At 34.9% G+C, this 16,999-nt stretch overlaps 1 protein-coding gene across 1 annotated transcript in view; it reads right to left on the bottom strand.

Annotated features, from left to right (window-relative positions):
* nacc2 (NACC family member 2) overlaps positions 1-16,999 on the bottom strand; it is a 51,473-nt gene that overhangs the window by 16,299 nt on the left and 18,175 nt on the right. The gene's annotated exons all lie outside the window — the stretch shown is intronic.

The raw sequence follows: 16,999 nt of genomic DNA, 5'->3' as shown, positions 1-16,999 counted from the left end.
AGTATATGTTAAATACACTAAAGGATTTTCTTTTTTATTATTAGAAGTTTTAAAGACACTGAACTAGACAGAAAATGAGTGCTCTTGCAGACTACCATCCCCAACAAAGCCAAATAAAAGTCCTAGTTTCGATTTGGCCAAGCAGATAAACTTAACAACTGACACCTACAATTACAAAATGCCAGATACTGCACTGTAAAAAACTATTTGTTGAAACAACTTAAAATAATTTGCTACCTGGCTGCCTTATAATTTTAAGTTCAGTCAACTTAACCCTTGTGCGACATTTTGGCTCAGATGTTTATTTTATTGAAATTTTAATATTTCACCCAAATTCCCTTCAAAAAAATTAATTTTACCCTCCGTACAAAAAAATACTCACACCCAGGGCATTAAAGACAAAAATGTCCACATTGACACCCATTAAAACTGCAATTTTTTAACCCAGGGCCATTTGACTATAAAATTATGCAATATTTGCTAATAGGCATTCATTCTATCGGCAAGGCTTCAGATTTGACATTTTTACCATTTTTTACTAGATTGTGGCATTTTTTCAAATTTAGCATATACATTTAAAAAATATATATTTTTAAAAATCTAAAACTACATAAAAATTGCCTCAACAATGAATGTTGTTGCTCTTCACTGACACATCCAAGAATCTAATAAGCAAAGAAAAAAAATTCTGCTTAGCATTTAGTGTATGGAAATTAACTACTATTTTTCATTTTTTCATAAAAACACCTGTGGCATTATGTAAACAAACCAGCACTTAAAGGGTTACAATTCTGAAAATTAATGAATGTTTGGTATCTATGGATAGAACAGACGCTGCTTAAAAAATCGACATCAGTGAAAGTGAAAAAAAAAAAAAAAAAGAAATCATATTTTTATGATAGCTTTTTGATGCCCAACTTTGAACAACTTAGATATTTGAATTGATTCAACTTGAAATTTTAAGGCAGCAGGGTAACAAATTATTTTAAGTTTACGCAACAAATTGTGTTTATTTGTTTTTTTACAGTGTGGGTGATATATTAGCCTTGCCTTGACTGAGATATCGGCATCAGCCAATTGAAACCCTAATCTGTGAAACAGCAGTAAAGAAGCTCAGAATCAAACTCAACAATAGCTGATAAACACATTTAAGCTCAGACCGTTGATCAGACACACACACACACACACACACACACACACACACACACACACACACGTTGGGTTTACATGTTTTATGGGGACATTCCATAGGCGTAATGGTTTTTATACTGTACAAACCGTACTTTCTATTGCCCTACACCTACCCTACACCTAAACCTAGCCCTCACAGGAGATTGTGCACACTTTTACTTCCTCAAAAAAACTCATTGTGCATGATTTATAAGCCTGTTTCCTCATGGGGACCTGAGAAATGTCCCCACAAGGTCAAAATCTACTGGTATTCCTATCCTTGTGGGGACATTTGGTCCCCACAACGTGATGAATACCAGGTACACACACACACACACACACACACACACACACACACACACACACACACACACACACACACACACACACACACACACACACACACACACACACACACACACACACACACACACACACTTTCATATGTGGTTTACAGGGTTTTTCTGTCCCCTTTCCCTTTCTATCTCTCCTTTTCTATTCCCTAATTCTACTCCTAAACCTACCTCTCACACTAAACTGCTGGCATATTTCTAAAAAAATAAATAATAAATTAGGACACAGGAAGTGTAAACCTCATAAACCACGTATACGTTGTAATACCCATGTCATTATACACATTTGTGTGTCCTCAAAACCCATTAAAACCTGTGCACACAGACACACACGCATTCACTCAAAGCACCACTGATGAGTTGGCGTGACACACACAGAAGTTCCACTCTTGGGAAACACCGGCGCTCATTTCCAGGAACAACAAGTGAAACGCAGCATCTGTCTGACTGTGTGTCTGTGTCTCTGTCCATCAGTCGCTCTGTGAGTTCCAGAGCCATCGGGACACAAAGCTTTAATGACGCAGTTGCACTCAACAAGTGCATCTGCGTCAGTGAATGTGTGAGGAAAGCAATCAATGCTGCGTCTATAACGTCACACACAGAGACCAGCTACAGTTACAAAGAGAGAGAGACGGGTGAGGGAGGGGTGAGAGACACAGCAAAGTCATTTGAGGACAGAAGCAGCAAAGAAAAGCAACTGCAGCACAACACTATTACACACACACACACACACACACACACACACACACACACACACACACACACACACACACACACCACTGATTTCACTGTAGGCAAATCACGCTGTCCTGAAAAGTCCATCGGATGATTTTCATGCTGTTTGTTGGGTGATTTATGAGCTTGCATTGTCATTATAAGAGCATCACGAAGAATATAAATCAACTAATTGATGTAATAACTCACATCTGCATCCTACTGATAAACTGTGTTCTGTCTATCGGTGTTATAATAGTTCACTAAAACTACTTCAAATTATTTTTTTTTTTACCTGAAATGAAAAAAGCTAGTTTCCAAAGCAGCATTTCTCAGAAACACTTGAGTTTAGGAAGCAATTATCAATATTAACTACTCATGCATATTACTAGCATACTGACTGTTTGTTAGTACTTATAAAGCACATATTAATGCCTTATTTTGCATGACCATATTATGTATCCCTTACTAATTATTAATAACCAGCTAATTAAGAGTTTATGACAAAATTCATAGTTAATAGTTAGTTTTGATAGTAAGAATTGGTCCCCAAACTACAGTGTGACCAAAACTACACTACCAGTCAAAAGTTTTTGAACAGTAAGATTTTTCATGTTTTTTTTTTTATTTTTAATAGAAGTCTTTTCTGGTCACCAAGCCTGCATTTATTTGATCCAAACTTTTGACTTGTAGTGTATACAGACACAACAAAATTACCAATACTTCAACTAAAATTAAATTAAAAACAGAAAATACAAAAAAAAAAAATTAAAAGCCTGCATTTATTTCATCCAAAGTACAGCAAAAACAGTAAAATTTTGAAATATTTTTACTATTTTAAATTACTGTTTTCTATTTTGATTTATTTTAAATGTAATTTATTAAAGCTGAATTTTTAGCATCATTACTCCGCAACTTTTGACTGGTAGTGCATACAGACACAACAAAATTACCAATACTTCAATTAAAATAAAAACAGAAAATAAACAAATAAAAAACAAATTCAAAGTATTTAAATAAGACCAATTTTCAGTATTAACTAGTTACTTATTAGCATGCATATTACTAGCATTTTGTCTGTTTATTAGTACTTATAAAGCACATATTAATGCCTTATTTTGCATGACCATATTCTAGATCCCTTAATCCTACATTACTAACTATTAATAACCAGTTAATTAAGAGTTTGAGGCAAAAGTCATAGTTAATAGTTAGTAAATAGTAAAAATTGGTCCCCAAACTAAAGTGTGACCAAAACTACACTACCAGTCAAAAGTTTCTGAACAGTAAGATTTTTAATATATATATATATATTTTTAAGTCTCTTCTGCTCACCAAGCCTGCATTTATTTGATCCAACGTACAACGAAAACAGTACAATTTTGAAATATTTTTACTATTTAAAAGAACAATTTTCTATTTGAATATATTTTAAAATGTAATTTATTCCTTTGATTTCAAAGCTGAATATTTTTGCATCATTACTCTAAAACTTTTGACTGGTAGTGTACTGTATATGTGACCCTGGACCACAAAACCACTCATAAGGGTACATTACTTAAAACTGAGATTTATACATCATCTGAAGGCTGAATAAATAAGCTTTCCATTGCTGTATGGTTTTTTTAAGATAATAATAATTGGCCAAAATACAACTATTTGAAAACCTGCAATCTAATGGGTGCCAAAAAATCTAAATACTGAGAAAAATGCCTTTAAAGTTGTCCAAATAAAGTTCTTAGCAATGCATATTACTAATCAAAAATGAAGTTTTGATATATTTATGGTAGGAAATTGACAAAATATCTTAATGGAACATATTCTTTACTTAATATTCTTATGATTTTTGGCATAAAAGAAAAATCGATAAGTTTGACCCATACAATGTTTTGTTGGCTATTGCCACAAATATACACTGTGATACTTAAGACTGGTTTTGTGGTCCAAGGTCACATATAGACAGAATTACCAATAAAAACCAATTTAAAATATTAAAGAAGTACAATCTTATTTTAATGATACTAAAACAACACTGTCTACTCACATTAGCATTCAGCCTTCATAATGCAAAACAAATCCAGTTTCTTTGTCTTGTTTAACCATAAAAATATCTGATACTGATTGACAGATTCTGAAACACATTCAGTCTTAATATTGTGTGCAATTTTGTCTCTCAAATCCATTTATCAGAAGATATTTTCACTGTTAAAGCCGAAGGTAGTTTTGAAGCACAGTGGTTTTGTTCTGCAGGTATTTGTCTTTGGCACAGACACTGAAAACTGCCGTCTGCTTTAGTGAAAGGAGAAAAATTTCTCCGTCTGAGCCGCAGGTGAAGTTATCAATCCAGTCTGACATGCACATGAACTCAAGACAAACAGAAAAAAACGCAAGGACATCCAACACTGACAAGCTGTATGTCTGCAGTCTGAATGAGTTTGAGGTGACATCCACTTTCTCACCCAGTTTCATTTTTTTTAAAGCATTGTTTTCATTGCAATTGTAAATACTACCTTTATGCAAAAGATAGTTTTTCTGATTTTCCTTCTGTGGATTCTACAGTGCAATATGAACCTCGCGTGCTTTCGTGAGATCACTCACTAAACGTCTGTTCAGTGTTGGATTGATCCTACGTGACCAGATGCAGTCAAAGACGACATTTCATGCCAGAGAATGCAAATCGAAACAGAAAAACTGCAGGCGCTTTTTGCCAGAGGACGACACAGAAAACACAAGTCAGTCTTGCTTCAAACATTTGCATTGATTTCCACAGATGTGAGCTACACTACAAAAGCAAACCAAAGAAATCTGAAATGCCATTTAGCAGATGCTGTTTATTCAAAAGTGAGCAGAGGAACAAGGACTGCTGGTGTTTTCTATTAGCTGTTGACTGGGTCAATATCACGTGGTATATCATATCGCGTGTTTATAGGATCTTTTAAATTGGATTATTCGCATTACAATTTGAGTAAAAAGTTGAAATAATTACAATTTTTTAAGCCTCAATCAAAAATACAGTAAAAATAAAAATTTAAAACAACAGTTTTCTATGTGAATACATAGTCAAATGTAATTTATTCCCGTGATCAAATCAAAACTTTCAGCATCGTTACACTAGTCTTTAGTGTCACATGATTCTTCAGAAATCATTCTAACATGCTGATTTTCTGCTTAGTTATTATCAATTATCATTGGTGATCAATTCTTATTAAAATCAGTGTTTAAAACAGTTTTTGCTGGTTCATATTTTTGTGGAAGCTGTGATACATTTTATTTTTCAGGGTTCTTTGATGAACAGAAAGTTTTGGAAAATAAAACTTTTGTAACATAAATGTCTTTGCCGTCACTTTTTGTCAATTTAATGCATCTTCACTGAATACATTTCTTTAGGCTGAGTAGTAGTGTATCATGGTTTCCACAAAAACATTCAGCAGAACAACTATTTTCAACATTAATAATAATCAGAAATGTTTCTAGAGTAGTTATACTAAAAATAATCCTGGCACTCAGTCCAAAACAAGTCCATCCATATTAAAAAGTGCCTCACGTGGCTCCGGAGGGGTCAGTAAAAGCCTCCTTTAGAGATCCGATGTGTTTTTGTAAGAAAAATATCCATATTTAAAATGTAAGAATCACTTTAATCTAACTTGCGCTAATAGTTGTACACAGAACTTGCTGCTTTGGAAAGGGGCGTGGCAGGACTCAAACGCTGTTTAAGCTGTTCGCCAATCGCAACGCAGTAGGACTGCTAACCAATCACAACACATTTCGTTTTTCGGAAGGCGGACCTTCATCAAACCTTGAACTAATCAAGCCATTTGTGCCAGGCTGGGGAGAAAGATATTGTAATAATGTCAATTATCTGAAAAATAATGCATTTTTCAAACCACCGAGCCATCAAGAGAATGTTCTAGTGCAGTGGTTCTCAATCGTAGTCCTGGAGGACCCCTGCTCTGCACATTTTGCATGTCTCTCTTATTTAACACACCTGATTGAGATCTTCAGCTTGTTAGTTCAGTTCATGGATCTCTCTCCTAATGAGCTGAAGATCTCAATCAGGTGTGTTAAATAAGGGAGACATGCAAAATGTGCAGAGCAGGGGTCCCCCAGGACCAGGATTGAGAACCACTGTTCTAGTGCATCCCAAAAAACTAAATAAAGACTTTGTAAAAGGACCCCTTTAAACAATATATGCATTGAAAATACTAAAAAATTATTCAAAATGGCCAAATATTGTTCTACCACTAATTTCCACACAGCTTGTCTCATCTGTGTGCAAGTAAACTACACTAGAAATGAAGATCTAATACCTGCTTTTCATGTATCCCATGTAAGCTCTACATCAGAAGCTATGTGATATCACAGCTGTGATAAATGACAGACAGCCGTCACACGTCCACGTGAGCCAAGAAGCACTGCTATCACACGTGAGCGGCGGCTGCAGCATGTGAGGATGGGCGTTCACATCACGCTGCCAGCTAATGCACAGCGCTGCAATGCAGTGCCACACACGCATGTACGTGCAGGGATAGTGTCGAGTCAGCCCAGCACGCACACACACACACACACACACACACACACACACACACACACACACGCGCACACTAAATATAGACTTTGCACATCTTTGATAAGGAACGTACAGACATGAACTCCATAAACCTGCGGCGATCCTCAGCCGAACCTCTAAATAAAATCAGCACGCGTCCGTCTGAGAGTCAGAACTGGGCCACGACGCACTGCACCGCACACATACAACTCCTTAGACTCAGAGGAAAAGGAGTTCTGTCAGAATAAAACATTTTGTTCTTGGTAAAGCGTTTAGGACCTGTAGAACCAATCAATCCTGGAGAAACACACATATATATGTATATCTGCTCGCACTCGCCGACCCTCTTCATATGAACCGTCCGCTTTATAAATATTCAAGCACTGCAGTCATTCTAAAGCCGAGCATGTCTAAGTGCACAGACACAACACATTCAGTCCACGTTGAGACGCTGCGCTCCCTGGCAACAGGCCTGCCAATCGGTGCCGTGCATTTGAGGAACATACAGAACCTAATACAGAAAACTAGAGCAGACACATAATGCACATTTGACTGAATTTGGCAGAGAACTTTTCCCTCAGTTCAAGCATCACCTGGGAATCGAACCCATGACCTTGATGATGCCAGGAACACAATCTCACAGCGACTGGAGATCTGCGGTCGAGTTGAGCGTCCAGCGTGTTTCTTAATATAGAGAGAGCGGCGCTGGGGTGAGATGGGGTGATGGACACTGAAATATCATGATGGCACGTCCTCTAATGCCACCGGCGTTTGACATACGATCCCTTACGTGTCACCCTGTTAAAATTCACGGATGAAGGTAACTGTATCAAACGGCCCTTATTTTGAGCTGCGATACTGTTTCCTAATGAAATATTACGAGATGCTGTTGGTCAGAGGTGAAGTTTTCAGTTATTTTTCATTGAGTGATCAACAAGCAGGGGTCATCAGATGGACATTTTCCAGAAGTTTATATGATTCTTTAGGGTCTTAATGGGAAGTCTCATACTTTGGTTAAAGGTGCCATAGAATGGAAAACTGTATTTACCTTGGCATAGTTAAATAATAACACATACCGTGAGTCTCAAACACCATCGTTTCCTCCTTCTTATATTAATCTGGTGTTTGCAAAAGACCACTGAAAAATTGGTCAATTCCAACATAACTATTGAGTAATAGCCGCGATCGTTAATAGCAAAGTCCCTTTAAGGCAAGTCATGTCACTCGGCGGCCATCTTTGAAACGCCTCTCGGGCATTCAAGTGCAGCTCCTATCTGTTTGAATGGGGAAACATCAAATTCTCCAAAACTGTTCACCAAGCTTACGATTAAATTTCATATTTTAAATCTCCAAAGAAATCCAACAAGAACTGCCTCATAAATATGGTTCCTTGTGCTCCAATAGCGTGAAAAAACGCTTATTTTTCCGGCTTGATGAGCCAGTGCGCATGCGCAGTACTGAGCGCACGTCTTAGAGCGCCGATTGTTTCTATAGCAACCAGGACTTCTAACTGCAGCTGCAGTGATGCGCTGACTTTTCTAATCAACTATTGGCTCTTTCACTAAGAAGGCGGAGCTTCGTGGCCATGATGATCGTTTCATTGTTCCCCATTCAAAACTACACGAGTGACATGTCTTTGGTATTCTATAGTCTTTGTTAATAGTCACGCCCCCAACATTTGCATCGCCCAATCATCAGACGTTCTGCAGGTGGGCTATTGTGAAAAAACAAAGCGAGGACAATGGCGAAAATGGCAGATCACAGGAATAAATGTTATGTTCCAGGTTGTGCAGGAGATGTTAAGTGCAGGGATGGGTTGGTGTTTGTACTCAGAAAGGCACAGAAAACAAATAAGGTGATCTAATAAAATAAGGCGAGACACTAAAGGGACACGGTTAGCTTCTTGCTAGTGCTAGCCTACATTGCAGTATATAAGATTTCACTTACCACATAAACAAAGAGCTGGAGAGATGACTGCGCGAATGATTTACAGATCCTGATCACTGCTGACAGAATCTAAACTTGTCAAATATGGTAAGTACTGCCGCTGTAGTATAACGTTACACAGAGCACATGCATGTGTTTCCTTACTGCTGTGTGAGAGCGGGCTGCTCTGTGAAACAGCCAATCAGAGCAGAGCTCATCATTATTATTCAGGAACCTTCCAAATAAGGCAATAACAGACCATTTCATTCTAGGGACAAATCCTAGGGTTGTAAATTGACCTGTAAAACCATTTCTTGAGAATACCTTCTATGTAGGTATCAGAGAACAATTTAAAATAGTGTATCAATGCATTCTATGGCACCTTTAATATTTCTCAATGGTAGTGTAAAAAACACGTTTTACCTTGTCAAAATCAGCCCTTTTTAGAGCAAGCTATTCTGTTGCATGTTCCTTTAAAAGCTAAAAAACACAAAAGTACGTTTTTATAAGTTGTCGACCCAAAAAAACGAGTGACAAACAGTTGTGGATGTCAGGGTATTTCCCGTTGGGCCATTCAGTTGGATCATTTCTCCAACAAAAGGAAGGTAAGGAAAAGGAGCACTGAAATAGACCAATAAAATTGTGTTTCTCAATATATCTCCTTCTTTCAGGGTGGTGAAATAACACTTTGACATGGTTAAAAATAATGAATGTTTACTGTTGCCGTTAAATTTCCCTCCAGCGGACATAGTTCTCAGAGTAATACGACACATTGCGCTCTACTTTTGTGTCCTTAAACGCTCGTTTTTTTAGGTCAACAGCCTATAAAAATGTAATTTTGTGTTTTTTAGCTTGTTTACTGTACACTTTGTCACATAGCAGCTTTTAGACATTGTTCTGCTTCTTGTTTGAAGTCCAAAATGACAAGGAGGCGGATTTTGGGTGGATTTTTATCATTGTAGGGTGGTTGCGTACACTAACTGCCGAAACACATTAATGTTCAAACAACATGTGAAAGTGAGTTTTGCATCTGATGACCCCTTTAAGGTCAGAGAAGACATATTTGAAGCTATGCACGGTTTATCAAAATCAAATAGGAAATTTGTGATATGACTTCAAAACACAAAAGCTGTGATTGAATTAATCAAATTAGCACTGCATTCTTCAGAGTGAAGTGCGGCATTGTGTTCATTTACACATGAGCAGCTTATGATCTCACAGTAAATGATCCACATGAATTCCATTTGTGTTTGTGTATTTAGATCTGGAAACCACACATGCAGCAATCATCTTCACAAAACTGTAATGAGAAGCACTTAGCAACAAAATCGTTTTAGGCACTCCCTGTAGTTTCCCATCAAAATACAAGCTTGATGGTGTAATATTCAAAAATGAAAAAATTAAGACAGCCATAAGTATTAATAAATAAAATATATTATTAATGCAGTAAAATATTACAGCATTACAATTTGTTGTGTACAATTATTATTATTATTATATTTTTAATGTTGAATAAATATCTTTATATATATATATATATATATATATATATATATATATAGTGCAAGAAAAATCTAAATATTGAGAAAATTAACTTGTGCTACTTACAACTTATGTAGTCCAGGGTCAGATATTGTTATATATTTTTAATCTTAAATAAATTTCCTAAATTCTTTATTTGCTATTTTACTGTGAAATATTAGTTTTAGTATTTTAGTATTAGTATTAGAGTTTTTTTGTATAAAATTATTATTATTAATTATTATTATATTTTAATCTTGATTAAATATTTAACTCTTTTATTTATTTATTTATTTATTTTTGTAATTTACAGTGAAATATTATATTATTTGTATTTAGTATAAAATCTGTCATAATGACAGTTTATTTGCTAAAGTTTAGAAAATGGTTATAAAATATGACAATAACTCAGAGTTAAACTGTGTCAGAACAAATTCATCTTGAAAATGTCAGATAACTTTAATAGAAAGGTATGTAATTAGGCCGAATAGCTGTCAGCTGTTAAATTTAAGTACACACTTAGATAATACAAGCAACGCTCAATTTTGTTCAGTCTGTGGTGTAAAAAGGTCACATTAGTAATTAAAAAAAAAAAAACATTTAGTGCAGGTCAAAGTGTCTGAATAAATTTTGGTCCCAAATTTTGAACAGTTTTAATGGAAACTCAGTGTATGAAGAATTTTTGGGTATAATAATGTCAGTTTACTTTATTTTGCTATCCTCACTTTCATAAATGAACTACAGTGTCCTGCACCCACTAGTAAAAAATATATAAAAATGATATCTGGTGTCTGAATGAGGTGTTGTTTGACTGTATCTTATATTCTCTTTTTTATTTTAGTAAAATATTGCTATATTATTAGAGCTGCACGATTGTGAATAAAATGAGAATCACAATTTTTTTTGCTCAGAATAAAGATCACGATTCTTTTTTTTATTTTAAAGATTTACCCCTGAACATTAGGTTATCAAACAACAGTATAGCAGTGATATAGCAATGAAATAAGACAAAATAAACTTTGCTTTAAATTTAAAGAAATGTAATGAAAAATAATGTAAACAAAACAAAAATCACCATTAAACATTAAAAAATAAACATACAAAGGTATTATGTCAGAGTAAAGCGATTTAAAGATTCTTAGCAGAAACACTGGCCTATCAACATTTTACAGCTGTCACCGTCCACTCTGTGCCCAAGTTTACTTCACCATTTTACAAATAAATCCTAATCTAATCATGACAAACTATATATCCTTGGAAAGGTCTAAGGCTCCTAAATAGATATTTGACATTTTTTTGTGTTACAAATTATGTAGGAAAATAATTTATGACAAGAGTTTTATTGATTCATTTATGACAAGAGTGCACCTCAAAAATCTCCTTCATAACAGGAGTTCTGACCTTTTTCACAAACAGACTTTCTTGTTGCCTTTTTCCCTATTACACTTTAGAAATAATAAGAAATTATACATCAGATGAAAACTTAAAATGTCAAAATTCATCCTTTGGAATGTCATTTTAAAATCAGACATTGAATTAACATGGAAAATGTACATCAAAATCATATGTGACCCTGGACCACAAAACCAGTCATAAGGTTAAATTTTACAAAACTGAGATGTATACATCACATGAAAGCTCAATAAATAAGCTTTCTATTGATGTATGGTTTGTTAGGATAGGACAATATTTGGCCGAGATACATCTATTTGAAAATCTGGAATCTAAGGGTGCAAAAAAATCTAAATACTTCAAAATCACCTTTAAAGTTCTCCAAATTAAGTTCTTAACAATGCATATTACTAATCAAAAAATACATTTTGATATATTTATAGTATGAATTTTACAAAAAATCTTCATGGAACATGATCTTAATTTAATTTCCTAATGATTTTTGGCATAAAAGAAAAATCAATAATTTTGACCCATACAATGTATTTTTGGCTATTGCTACAAATAAACCCCAGCGACTTAAGACTGGTTTTGTGGTCCAGGGTCACATATTACTAAATGTTCTTGGCCATGAATTATAGAGATTAAAGATTCAATTCTTCATTTTCACGTCTCTGTTCAAAAATGGGAGTAACAGTTAAGGGGTTAATGGATCGTCATGCTCATATTTGTGACCCTGGACCACAAAACCAGTCATAAGGTTAAATTTTACAAAACTGATAATAAATAAGCTTTCTATTGATGTATGGTTTGTTAGGATATGACAATATTTGGCCGAGTTACATCTATTTGAAAATCTGGAATCTGAGGGTGCAAAAAAATCTAAATGCTGAGAAAATCACCTTTAAAGTTCTTCAAATTAAGTTCTTAATGCATATTACTAATCAAAAATTACATTTTGATATGTTTACAGTAGGAATTTTACAAAAAATCTTCATGGAACATGATCTTAACTTAATTTCCTGATGATTTTTGGCATAAACGAAAAATCAATAATTTTGACCCATACTATGTATTTTTGGCTATTGCTACAAATATACCCCAGCGACTTAAGACTGGTTTTGTGGTCCAGGGTCACATATATGGTTCCATTGCTCTGCCGGTCCATAAATCTGGCACGATCAAAGTACTCTTTCAATATTCAAAGTGCTAATAGAGACCGAATTTTCCAAGCATGATACAGAGCTATCTACTGTACACAACTACACAACTTATAGCCTACATACTAATAACAGCCTAGATATTTTATGTAGCTTAACTTGCGCGCATTGGTGAGTCGCTCTCTAAACACGGGGTTTTAAAATTGCTTTTGAATGCGCGTGCAGGTTTTACTCTTGGTTTCGTTTTAATGACCGCGCGAAACTTTCGGCGGCGCTGAGCGTGCATTCTACAATACAAGAGATTACTTTAACAAAACCATTTGAAAGTGGGTGGACACCAACGGGATTTTGAAAAGTGTCCCCAGTGGAAATTACGCCCCTGCGTGAGTGGACCAGCCGCTGAGTTATCATTTGATGAATGCCCCGTTGTACGGTATATTGAGACAGAGGCGCCATCAATTGCATCTGACAGAATGTGCGCTGAAGATGAAGTTTAAATGGTTATGTAATGTTGGAGAGAACGGTGAACCTGTCACTGCATCAGCTCACAGCAGTCTGTGCAGTAATAAGGCTAGCAAAAGTTTGGTAAAATATAAATAAAATATAATTGGCTGAATCGTATAAATGCTGGATTAAGATCGTGAGGGGGGTCGAATCGAGATCGCGATCTTTTAACGATTAATTGTGCAGCTCTATATATTATACATACATACATAAATACATTTCTTAATTTATTTAAAAAGTTTGGCCATATCGTGCAGCCCTACAAATAAGCAAATCAATCACATTCTAATTTGCTATTTTTATCTTTCTCCCACACAGTACAACTCTATGTGAAACTTCTTTTTCTAACAGAAACATGAGAATCAGGAGTCTCTACTAAATCTCACTGCTGTTGTGTGAAGGTAAAAGCTCATTCAGCCACAGCAGAATCTCAGCGAGGCCTGCGGCTGAGTCAGTCCACACACTAATGGACTCAAGCCGGCAGAGAAGATCAACAAACAAACAAACAAACAGTGAGTTCAACAGCCGCCGCCAGACCTTCGCACACAACTACAGCTCCAACAAATGACAAAACGGCACAGAAAAGTAGACGATATCTGTGTGCTGGTCATAGATGCTCTTAAAGACATTCAAAATGTATTTGATTCACTATTGGCTGTGACATGAAGTGTGACTCTCATATCTGAATAGACAGTTCTTGGCCAGATTTAATTGCCAGATTTCACAACTTTGACGTGCGAGTATGGCCGGACTCACTATTGAGGTCCCTGAGGTCCAGACTTCTGTGTGTTTTTTTTTTAGGTGTGGCTATAATAAAAAAAATTAAATAATTGGCCAATAATAATAACAATAGCACTTTGGTGCTACAGCAATATTATACAATGAAACTCTCATCTGAGCTTATCATCTAATGATCAAAATAATCAAAACGACTGAATCAAATCAAAGGCGGCGGGAATTACCATTACTGTTCACATGGAGAGTGTGTGAATTCCTCCCCTTTAGTTTTAACAGCCAAAATGCAAGAGCTATAATGTAAGCAGCTAATTATTTAACATTTGACAGGTGTGTTACAATTGAAATGACCTACAGAATTGACCCACAACCTCTGCATACATACATCAGTGTTCCTGTGTGGGTTGTTCTTTTGTCTACATGTGCAGAGATTGGCTGTTGATGGAGGAATGTGACTGAACCTGCTGACGCTCCGCTACCAGTATATTGTGGTGTATATAACTGGACCATGCTTTTGATTGCGACGATACTTTACAAGACTCTTGAAGAAGTTCACTTACAGAACAAAAATTAACAGATAATTTACTCACTCACTTGTCATCATGTTCATGTCTTTCTTTCTTCAGTTGTAAAGACATTGTTTTTTGAGGCAAACATTTCAGGATTTTCTCCATATAGTGGACTTTAATGGTGCAAAATGCAGTTTAAATGCAGCTTCAAAGGGTTCTAAACGATCCCAGCCGAGGAATAAGTGTCTCATCTAGTGAAATGATCTGTTATTTCCTAACAAAATGTACAATTTATATACTTTTCAACCTCAAATGCTCGTCTTGTTTAGCTTTGCACGTACTCTTTGTATTCCAGTTCATGACATTTAGGGTATGTCGAAAAACTCCCTCATTTTCTCCTTTATCTTCAAAATTGGGAGTTTTTCAACATACCCTAACTGTCATGAACTGGAATACACAGTTCACACAGAGCTAGACAAGACGAGCATTTGAGGTTAAAAAGTATATAATTTTTTGATTTAAAAAAGTGATTTTTTTTTCCCTTGGCTGGGATAGTTTAGAGCCCTTTGAAGCTGCGTTTAAACTCCATTTTGGAAGCTCAAATTCGGGGGCACCATTGAAGTTCACTATATGGAAAAAAAATCCTGAAATGTTTGCCTCAAAAAACAATTTTCTTACGACTGAAGAAAGAAAGACATGAACATCTTGGATGACAAGAGGGTGAGTACATTATCTGTAAATTTTTGTTCTGGAAGTGAATTTCTCTGTAAACTGTAATTTATTTTGACTTAGTTTGTGAATAGATTATTTAGTACGGAGTGTGAAACTATTCTCAGTTGTACAATATTAACAGAACCATGAAGACCAAATACTTTCAACATCAAATTCAATTTCCAAATACTTTCAACTTCATTTTATACTTATTTTGAGAAAAAAAGCGCAATGTTTTTGGAAGGACATACAGTATGATCTATGAACAATATTTTTACTCTCAATACACTAAAATGTCATCGTATGATCTGGATTTGTAAGAGATTGTAGAAGAAGTAACTATGACAGATACTTGTTTTGTTTTGGATATTACTGGCAACAAGTAAAACTGCCATAAAAATAGTACAAAAAAGACCAACCTACTAATGAACAATGAAACAGTAGCAGAGGTCAAAGAAATGGAAAGACTTTGTCAGCAAATGGAGGAAATGTATTACAATGTATTGTCAAACTGATTTCAGGAATATACATAAAGTTCAGCGACTAGCTCCTCACAGACTCTTGTTAAGCATTTTGAGAAGTACTGGAAATGTGGGATGAAATTATACACTGCAGTGGGTGCTGTGCATGTGTGTGTGTGTGTTAAAAGTGTGTTAAGGGTGTGTGTGTGTGGGATGGTTTCCGGCTTAGTTTCAAGATACCAAATCAATCCACAAGACAAAGAGCCGCCGCTCTACAACTCTTTGCTCTGAATATGACTCAGCACGCAAATCACACACACATTTTCTTCAAATAATCCTCACCTGCTCCAGCATCAGTTTGTCTTTCCATCTGGTTCTGAACTGGTCCTGTTCACCAAGTCAAGCAGCATTGCTGTTGCTCACACTTGAAACAAACCTTAACTCAGACACGAGTGGCAGTATTTGTCACAACCTGCTGTTATTTTACTATTCTAGTTTTTTAAAGACCAAAGACGTCAATGTAGAACGTCAATGAATTTGACGAATTTGGGATGAATAAGTCAAAAGTAGGTCAGTACACTTAAACTGGAAACTGGTAAATATATTCCTTAATGTAATGCTAGTACTACTACTACTACTAATAAAATTATTATTGACATATTATTAAAAAAAAAATACCAGAAAAATTATTTACCAGAAAAAACAACAACATTTTTTTCTGGGGAAAAGAAATAAAAATAAAAAAAAGTAAATAAATAAATAAATACATAAATTCATTTTTAGCTACGCTTTTGATTCTCAAAATTTAACGAAAACATTAAAAATGAAACCCAGAGAATTAATAAAAAAACTGAAAATTTGGTCAAATATAAAAAAAATTCATAGGGCCTTAAAAATGTTAAATTGCTTATAAATTATGTAAATTTCATGTACGTTTAATTCATTAGACACTTTTTTTTATAAATATTTTTGTTATTTAACCATTATTTTATGGAATATTTACAAGAGCATTTTTTATTTGAAATAATGTAAATACACAACACAGTATTTCTCTGGGGGGATTTTTTTTATTAAATAAATTAAATACATTTTTAAATAAAATCTATTAGTTGGAGATGCTTTTGATTTTTACAATTTAAAGAAACCATTAAAATGGAATCCAGGAAATTAAACTGAAAACACAAAATGTGGTAAAAAATAAAACTAATTTAAAATTGCTGTTGCATACATTTAATGATTTTAATTAATTAGACATGCTTTTAATTCATATTTACTAATGTAACAATTATTTTTTAAG

The sequence above is a fragment of the Garra rufa genome, chromosome 5, assembly GCF_049309525.1.
Source record: "Garra rufa chromosome 5, GarRuf1.0, whole genome shotgun sequence".
NCBI lineage: Eukaryota > Metazoa > Chordata > Actinopteri > Cypriniformes > Cyprinidae > Garra > Garra rufa.
The sequence above is the reverse complement of the archived record's forward strand: the minus strand, read 5'-3'. Positions and strand labels throughout refer to the sequence as shown.